Source organism: Elephas maximus, chromosome 19 (genome assembly GCF_024166365.1).
Source record: "Elephas maximus indicus isolate mEleMax1 chromosome 19, mEleMax1 primary haplotype, whole genome shotgun sequence".
NCBI classification, from domain to species: Eukaryota; Metazoa; Chordata; class Mammalia; order Proboscidea; family Elephantidae; genus Elephas; species Elephas maximus.
In genome coordinates this window covers 43,903,417-43,912,172 of record NC_064837.1, presented here as the reverse complement: position 1 = coordinate 43,912,172, position 8,756 = coordinate 43,903,417, and positions in this window count along the sequence as shown.

Here is an 8,756-nt window from a genome sequence, read left to right as displayed (position 1 = left end):
CCAGAGGTCTCCAGCAGCTTCCAGTCCTGCATCCATTGTTTGGCCAGGGGCTGGCTGGTCAGCAGTCTGTGAGAGCCCTGAGCACCCGCCCAGCCCAAGAGGCTCCTTGACTCTGACCCTCTGCTGGGAACCCAGTCTTCCCTTAAAAGGCCACCCTACTGGAAAGCGCCTGTGATGGCATTTATGAGCTCTATTTTTATCTATGTTGGAAAAGCCTCAAAGTTAATTCCCAAGCCAAAGACATTAAACTCAGGAACGTGAATGAGCAAAGCGGCAGCTCCGTGATGTCTTTGAGTCACAACCCTGTTTTCTGTGGCAAGGGCCTGGGTTCCTCCCCATTACTGGGCCCTTGTTTTCCAAGACTGGTTGACTCTCAACATCTTTTTTTTTTTTAACTTTTATTGAGCTTCAAGTGAGCGTTTACAAATCAAGTCAGACTGTCACATATAAGTTTATATACACCTTACTCCATACTTCCACTTGCTCTCCCCCTAATGAGTCAGCCCTTCCAGTCTCTCCTTTCGTGACAATTTTGCCAGCTTCCAACTCTCTCTATCCTCCCAACCCCCCTCCAGACAGGAGATGCCAACACGGTCTCAAGTGTCCACCTGATACAGATAGCTCACTCTTCATCAGCATCTCTCTCCTACCCACCGTCCAGTCCCTTCCATGTCTGATGAGTTGTCTTCAGGAATGGTTCCTGTCCTGGGCCAACAGAAGGTTTGGGGACCATGACCACCAGGATTCCAACTCTCAACATCTTTTGATCCCACATTCATTAAAACAAGATCCTGCAGCCCTTAATGGTTTATAAAATGGTGTCCTCTAAGAGTCTCATAACTCTGCTGGGGCCCTCAGAGCCCAATACAGAGCAAGTGTGTTGCCAAACATCTTCCAGTTTATTCACACCAGCTTCTCACCCTCCTCCTCAAAAGGAAATTGACCATAGGCAATAGCACTGCTAGCTGCATGAAAGAAGTAGGCGGGATGGCCAGAGGGGCGGGCTCCCAACCAGCCTGGCCAGAGAGGTAATTGGACAGAAGCCACAAAATACCAGGAGTGAGGAGAATAACCCAGCAGGGCTGGCGAGCAAGCCCAGCAAGCCGAGGGCCTGTGCCAGGGCAAGGATTCGGCGTCAAAACCAGAGACAGGGAGAGAGCGGAGTGTGGAGAGAGGAAAAAGACAACGAGGGACCGAAGGAAGGGAGGGCAGCAGGCGGGAAGCCGGCAGCAGCTGAGAGGGAAGGGATCATTAGTAGCTTGTGGAGAAGGAGAAAGAGGAGAGACAGCATGGATTGTCCCTTTAATCTAAGTGGCATAATTTGGGGGAAAGAAAGGGTTGGAGCATCAGCTGGAAGCACCAGGGAGGCAGATTAGAAATGAAAGCTGGGAAGGCGTCGAGGAATGTTCTCACTTTCTGATTCAAGGCACTGACTGCAGTCATCCTCACTCCTGGGAATTTCAGAAGAATTAGGTTTCGTGCTGCGCCTAGCCTCACAGGTGGCTTAGCTGCCATCAGCATGTTGGCGCTCGAGTCACTGTTGATTCTTTTTTTCCCTCTGCAGAAGCCTAAGCAAGTCAGGGTCCATGCCTCCCTGTCTTTGCCCCCAAACACCTAACCTTGGCAGCACGCACAGCCCAGGACCCCATCTGTCTGTGCCTCTGCGCTTGTCGGTTACTCTGGGGCAGGGACATGACTGAGAGCTTGGAGTCTGGTCTGAGTCAGCCCGGCTTTCAAAAAGATTGCTTCTTGGGAAGTCTTGCTTCAGAGCTTCTGCCTGGCCAAGCACTGGGCAGAAGCACAAGGTGCTGTGGAGGATGGGGGTGGCTTAGGCTTTCAAGGTACTTCTCATCAGAGGGAGAATCATGCGACAGAGATTTCCATGGTCCGTCCTAAAGAGTGACTCCCACACACTTTGGGATACTCCAATACCTTCCACCCTCCGCAGTTCAGAACATCGCATTTTCTAGGCCTAGAACAAGATTTCAGGGCCAAGATGGAGGCTCTGATCCTTGTATGATCTGGTTACTTCTCCAGAAAAATCAGACAAAGTATGCTTTCTAAGCCCGAGCCGTCCATTTTCGAAAGATCCATCCTCATCCATGGGGGCAGCAAGAATTCTTCCAGGTTGCTCCATGTGCGTGCGAGGTTGCATCCTTCCTTGATAAGATGAACAGCATACTGTTAGCGGAAATCAGCAGTCTGTTCCCCTAGACTGGGGAGTCAAAACTACCTCCACTTTCTCTTTAACGCTGGAGCTTTGATGGCTCCTAGGCCTCCTCCCCCAGCACAGGGTGAAGGGTCATTCTGATGATCACTTTGGTCAAGCAAGAAGAGAAAGCGTTTTCCTCTGTCCCACACAACTGCTTGTTATGCAGTGGGTACTCTAGTGGGTAGTCGATGGGTGGCAGCAGCTGCCAGACACCTTCCCCTGAGGATGTATCACTTGGTGCCAAAAGCCTGTATCAGCTCTTTCTGATCTCTGTGCCAGCGAGTACACGTCCTGGAAGGAAGCCAGGACATCTACCATGTGCCCTGCATTCTTCTCCTCCCCCTTGTCCTCCAAGAATGGGGAAGGATGACTTCGGAGCCCACCAAGAAAGAAGCTGATGGTTCTTAGACACATTTTCCAGCTGTCACACCTGCTAGTATGGGGACTCACATTCATACACTCACATGCCCACTCAGCAATAAATTCCGTTTCAGGCTATCTTGTTCCATCTGTTCCATGCCCAAAGCAGAAGCAATAAGAAATTCCATCAACCAACTGTTGTTCCCCTTTGGTCTCCTCCCTTCCACCCTCTCTCCTTTTCCCCCTCTTCTTCTTCCTCTCTCTCTCCCTCTTTTCTTCCTTTCCACAAACATTTATTGAGCACCCACCATGTGCCATCTCTGTGTTAGGGGCTATAGATACAAAGATACTGCCTTGGGGAAGAACATACATATAAATACTAATCAAACGCAAAGCAACGAGATAAGTGTTGCAGTATGGCGGGTAGCAAACTGGTGGCCGTAGGTCAAATCTGACCTGCAGGCAAGTTCAATTTAGCTGGTAAAAAATTCAAAACACTGGAAGAGTTCATGTAAAAATCAGAATTTCCATCTTCTCTTGAAATAGCATGTCTACCAACAATGTAGATGAGGTGAAAAGCCACTGCCCCTTTTAGATAGGATATGCACTCTCAGTTCACCACAGACCACCCCCAAGCTCACTTCTCTATTGACATAAGCCAGCTTGCTTCATTCACTGATGTTCACTGTAATGATTTTGCAGGTGTTAGAATTTGAGACCCTTCAAATGAAAAGCCATCAGAGGATACACAGGAAAGAATGGTCAACTCTGTTTACCCTTGAACTAAGTTCCAGTACTTTGTTTACTTGTTTATGGTTTCTTCCCCCACCCCACCCCACCACATTGTGAGATGCATAATGTGCCTTCCCCTCCACCGTATCCCCGGTGCATAGCGTAGTGCCTGGCACATGGTGGGTCTCAATACATGTTTGTCAAGTGTCTTGAATGATTGAGTCACTAGAGGCGCACCAGGTGGGAAAGGACATTCCAAGAGAACTGTGAGCACAAAGACATGACAGTAAATGGGGTACACGGAAACTACAAATAACTCATGGAGAATGGAGACACCCAAAGTGTGGGGGAGCTGGGATCACAAGGCACCCTAAAGGATAGGGGAGGTTTCTGCTTTCAAGGTACTTCTCATCAGAGGAGGGGTGGAAGTAGCAGGAGTTAAAACAGGGAAAACAGACCCCACTGCGATCCTGAAGGGCTTTTTATGCCGCATTAAGAAGGTAACAGTGGAAGTTTGGAAGTGATTTCGGAGTGGAGTGATAGGATCAGATTCATGTTTCACAGAGATAACTCTGGCAGGGTGTTAACTGAGAAGAAGTAAGCTCCAGGAGGAAGACAGAAGCAGCAAATAGAAACTTCAATTCAATACCGTCCCCCCCACCGCCCACCTCTTTCTGAGGCCCGTGAACTCTACTGGGGATCTATTTTGAGAGAATGGTGCCCCCTGCTGACTATGTCTGGGCTTACACTTACTCAGGTCTCAGAGGAAATTATAAAATTTTCCACCCTGAACAAAAGCCCCTGGAAGCCCTGTGCACAGAATTGCAACCGGTAGTGTAACTGAGAGTGCTTTACTTTTCCTAAGGATAGAGGAGCCCTGGAGAACATTTGTGATAATGACTAATGCCACAAATAGAATTGCCAGATAAAATACAGGATGCTCAGCTAAATTTGAATTTCAGATGAACAAAGAATAATTGTTTGGCCTAAGTATGTCCCAAATATTGCACAAGTAATTTTTAGTGTAGGTACGTCCCAAATATTATATGGGGTATATTTATACTAAAAAATTATGTGTCGTTTATTTTTATTTGTCCTGTATTTTTATTTGCTAAGTCTGACAACCCTAAATAAAAAGTACATGGAAGAGCCGGGAGGAAACTGGAAGAAAAATTGGGTGGGTTACTCTCTTGGGGTGTCTCTGCAACCTCAACCTCATTCCACCATCCAAGCTGACCTGGAGATAACGCTTACTCTATTTTACAGTCATGGTCAATTGTACAAGTCTATTGGGAGATCACTTTTAATTCAATGAGTCTTATGATTTTGGTGGACCCTATCATGGACCTCTTTGAAAATCTGGAGAGGCAGACCCTTTTTAAAGACAAATGAACCTACCAGTTTGGCATGCGTGAGCATTTGTGCCATGGGCACACACACACACCTGCACACACGTCTACATAAAATTTCAAGGAGTTTGTAGTCTTCACGTAAGAGTGACACATTCCCCTGTAGGCATGGCCTGAGTGTGGCAGTTCTAGGGTCCTGAGTAGGAGGAAATGGCCGCTGGTCAGAACTTAAGCTGAAACATGGGACTTCTGCTAGTTCTGGCCACTTGTATACCATAGCAACATGCAGAAGTGGGCAGGAAGAAATACACAGTCCCTCCCCTTGGCAAATTCCTTGAACCACTTCTGTCGTCCACTTCTCCCAGAGATGATAGAGAGGCGGGCGTATTCAGACAGAAATCCCAACAGCCCTCGTGGACTTGTGCCTCAACCAAGTGAGAGGCACTGAGGAAAGTCAGTCCTCATTCCAAGACCTTCTTCCTTCTCCTTCCTATTCTTCCTGCCAATGCCCACTGTTTTCCCAAACAGCCTGAGGATTTTGCTTGTTGGAAACTGACTTTCACCAGTAGGTGGCAACCCTCTGGAATAAATTCTCAACTCTCTGGGCTGGGTGTCAAAACTATGACCTTAGCATCCTGGAGATAGACCTTGGAGCTCTTTCCTGTAGGCCTTCTGGAAACCGCCCCCCACCCCCTGCCCCAAGTCTCTATAAGCCTGCTTTCCTTCTGGTCCTTCAAAGGGCAGGCAGAAACGGCTCATGGCCAGGAGGATGTTGTTTTCGGACTCTCTCAGAATGTTCTAAATTATGCTGCCTCCATTGGATTGCATTTTGGAATACAGCTCCCAAACTGACCAACTTGTATCAAGCAAATGATCATAATGAAATAGCCTACAATGTATTATCACAGAATAACACTTTATGTTTAACTTTTTCTGCAAATAAAAAATGAATTTAGCCGATTAAATTATTGATACCGTTGTATGATTTCCAATCGTAGTTTCTTTGGAAGAAAGGTCCTGTATTCAGAGGTGGCTAGCTTTTCCTAAAATTGGGGGAGTTAAAATAACTTTTTGTAAATCATAACAGTGATACTAAATTTTTTTTTTTTTAATGTCCTTACTTGAAAAGATAAAAAGCCGGCATACCTGTGTCAGCCCCCAAAATTAGTTGGAAATTCTACTAGACCAGAAAATCCAAAAGGCTGGGAACCACTAGCTTAGCTGGCTGAAGGTTAAAGAGCTGGCTGACCTCTGACATGTGGGAAGCGGGAGGCTCAGTTCTGTCTCCTGCCCTCCCACTGAGTCAGTGTGTGACCTTCAGTTGATGCATTTTGATGAGTTTCAGGCTCCCCATTCCAAATAAGGGGCGACTTCTCTCTGGCCTAACCTCTCCCCGGGAGTGTTCTAAGGAAAAAATGTCATGTACTCAAGAGCTTTGGGAAAGGAGCTCTATAAATATATGAGATTGCTGTTGCTGAAGACAGCTGGTGTGTTTGCAGTGGGAAGGGCTGAATGATCCTGCAGAGACCCAGGACAATTTCTCTGCCAGGGCTTCTGGGGAAAATGACCAGTACTACTCATAAAACGTGCAAACTGTTTCCCTGGCAAGCAGGGCCAGACAGCACAGGCAATGGGCCTTGGACAAGCTTCGCTTTCCTCCCTCAGAGGCACTGGTCCAAGATGCCACTAGAACTCAGAGAACCTTGAGTTCTAGTTCATCTCTCACAGACCTACCGCAGGTCACCTTAACTTCCCTAACTCAGGTTTTTTTCATCTCTAAAAGGCACAGATCACTTTGCTCAGTTCTCGTCTCACAACTGTGTTACAGGGCTGTGGGAAAACACATAATCCATTCCTAAATAACTCACTTTATAAATTAACCCGTTGCTGTCGATTGTGACTCATGGCAACCCCATGTATTACAGAGTAGAAGTGCTCCATAGGGTTTTCTTGGCTGTAATATTTAAGGAAGCAGATTGCCAGGTCTTTCTTCCCTGGCACCAGTGGGTGGCTTTGAACCGTCACCCTTTAGAGCAGTACAATCACAAACCATTTGCACCACCTAGGGACCTACTTTATAGATTATCTGCTGTGAATGTTTAATTCCTGCTTCTTTAAATAGTTTTTAAAACAATGTAAAATTTTTGTGTCTTTTAATGTTTAATTCCAGGATCACCTTCCTTCTGGTTGTACCCCAAATCACACTTGTGCGTCGTTTGCCTCGCCCTAGCCTGACAGGTGTACAGGAAATAGACAATCACGTTATCGTCCGCCTGAGCACGAACGTTGAAGGAGGTGGACCTGACGCTTTGACAAAAGTCAACGTAAATAAGTACAATACACCCCAAACTAAAAACAGCTTGGGGAAATTCGTGCTCTGGTTCTATCCCTTCTATACATAGTTGAGAATTAACTGCAGATGGAAGTCCTTTGATCTTTAGAAACCTAAGGCATTGGGCCGCCCAGAGTTCACTGATCAACCACACTTTTGTTTGAACTTGTCTGGTATTTCAGTTATCAGCCCAATTATAACCAAACGGTGTTACTGACTTTAGACAAATTTGGCACTCTCAGTTCCCATGATCCTGTAAGTATGCTACCGTGAACAAACTGGCTACTTAGACTTTCAAATACCTTCATATTGGGCTGAAGGACACCTCGCTTTAGAGCCACCCACTGCCCACTTCATCACTTGAATTGACCTGAGGCAGGAGCCTGGGGTGAAAGGGGGAGCAGTCAGCCAGTTTAAACCCCCATTTCCCACTTGGCAGTGGAGCCGAAGCTCTATTTTCTCCCGCTTTCATCTTCCTACACTCCCCAGCTCAAGCCTCACCTTGCCCAGGCATCTCCCTTCGTTGTTATCCCTGCATTTTTGAGATACAGTGATTTACCTGTCTCCCAATTAGACCATGAATCCCCTTAGTGCTGTTCCTACTCAGCTTTGACTCCCTGGGATTTTCAAAGGGCATGGGACACAGAAGGAAATGTTAGTGAACAAACAGGTGACTCAATGAAATCTACCAGAACCAGGCTACCAGCCCACCTTCCGTAGGAAATGCCAGCTCTGTGAGCTGTTTCTCTGCTATCAGGTGAGAGCCATGCTGAGCTGTTGAAAACCTGTCCTTTGTGGTGACTAACATTAGGCATTTTTGAGACAGCTAGCTGGGGATGGCAGGGGATGGGGTGGGACAATTGGTCTGATAGCTGGGAAAATGTCTCTTGTTAGTACAGGCCCAGATGAGAATTGCTTGTCAGTCCCTGGCCTTGTGAGCATGCTCTAGCCACCTAACTAATCCACAAAACATAGTTTGGAAGAGCTATCAGTCCCGGTAGGGAAGGGAGCTAATTGATGCAACCTTCAGAATGAAAAAAAAGAGAGGGGGAAGGGGTGGAGAAAGGAAGAAGTTTGGCCAGATGTACTTAAAATCTCTTCTCTCAAGGAGGAGGAGTTCAAAATGAGAGGGGGCCTTTGGGGGCAGAGCTGCAGTGACACCCGGGCCCCTAGAGAACGAGATGAGTGCAAGTGAGGCAGGGCTTGAAAGGCTGGGTGGCGGGTGGTGCGGCAGCCGCTCAGGAAGGAGGCCGGGCTCCCATCTGTAGAGCCAAGGGGCTGGGGCTGCTGAACAGATGGAGTGAAAGTTGCAGCTGGTGGAAATGCACTTTCATGTGTAAAGTTTGGTCCCTGGAGGATTGTGATCTCCAACTCTGAAGGCAGCAGTGGGCGGGTGGCTCTCCTCCATGCTCCGCCTTTTCCCCCAGTTGCCACCCAAAAACTCGACAGGGGCTCTGGGCCAGGACTCAGCCACCCTGCCTGCCTCCAGCCTCCCTTTCAACAGGCAGAAGCTGGCATGGCAACACGTTGGCACAGCCAGGATGGCAGAGGGCTGCAATGCTTTAGCAGCTGAAGGGGGCAGGGGAATGGGAAGGATTAATTCGGCACTCCCAGTAGGAGACCAGGTGGACCGACAACAGGAATGGAGGGAGGGAATCAGGAAAAGTACATTCACAGGCCTTCCAAAGCTGTTCATGACACAAACATGGGTCTCCACTTCAGCCTTGGTCAAGCTTTGGCTGAAGGGGAGATGGTGGTGAAGTGTAAAAAT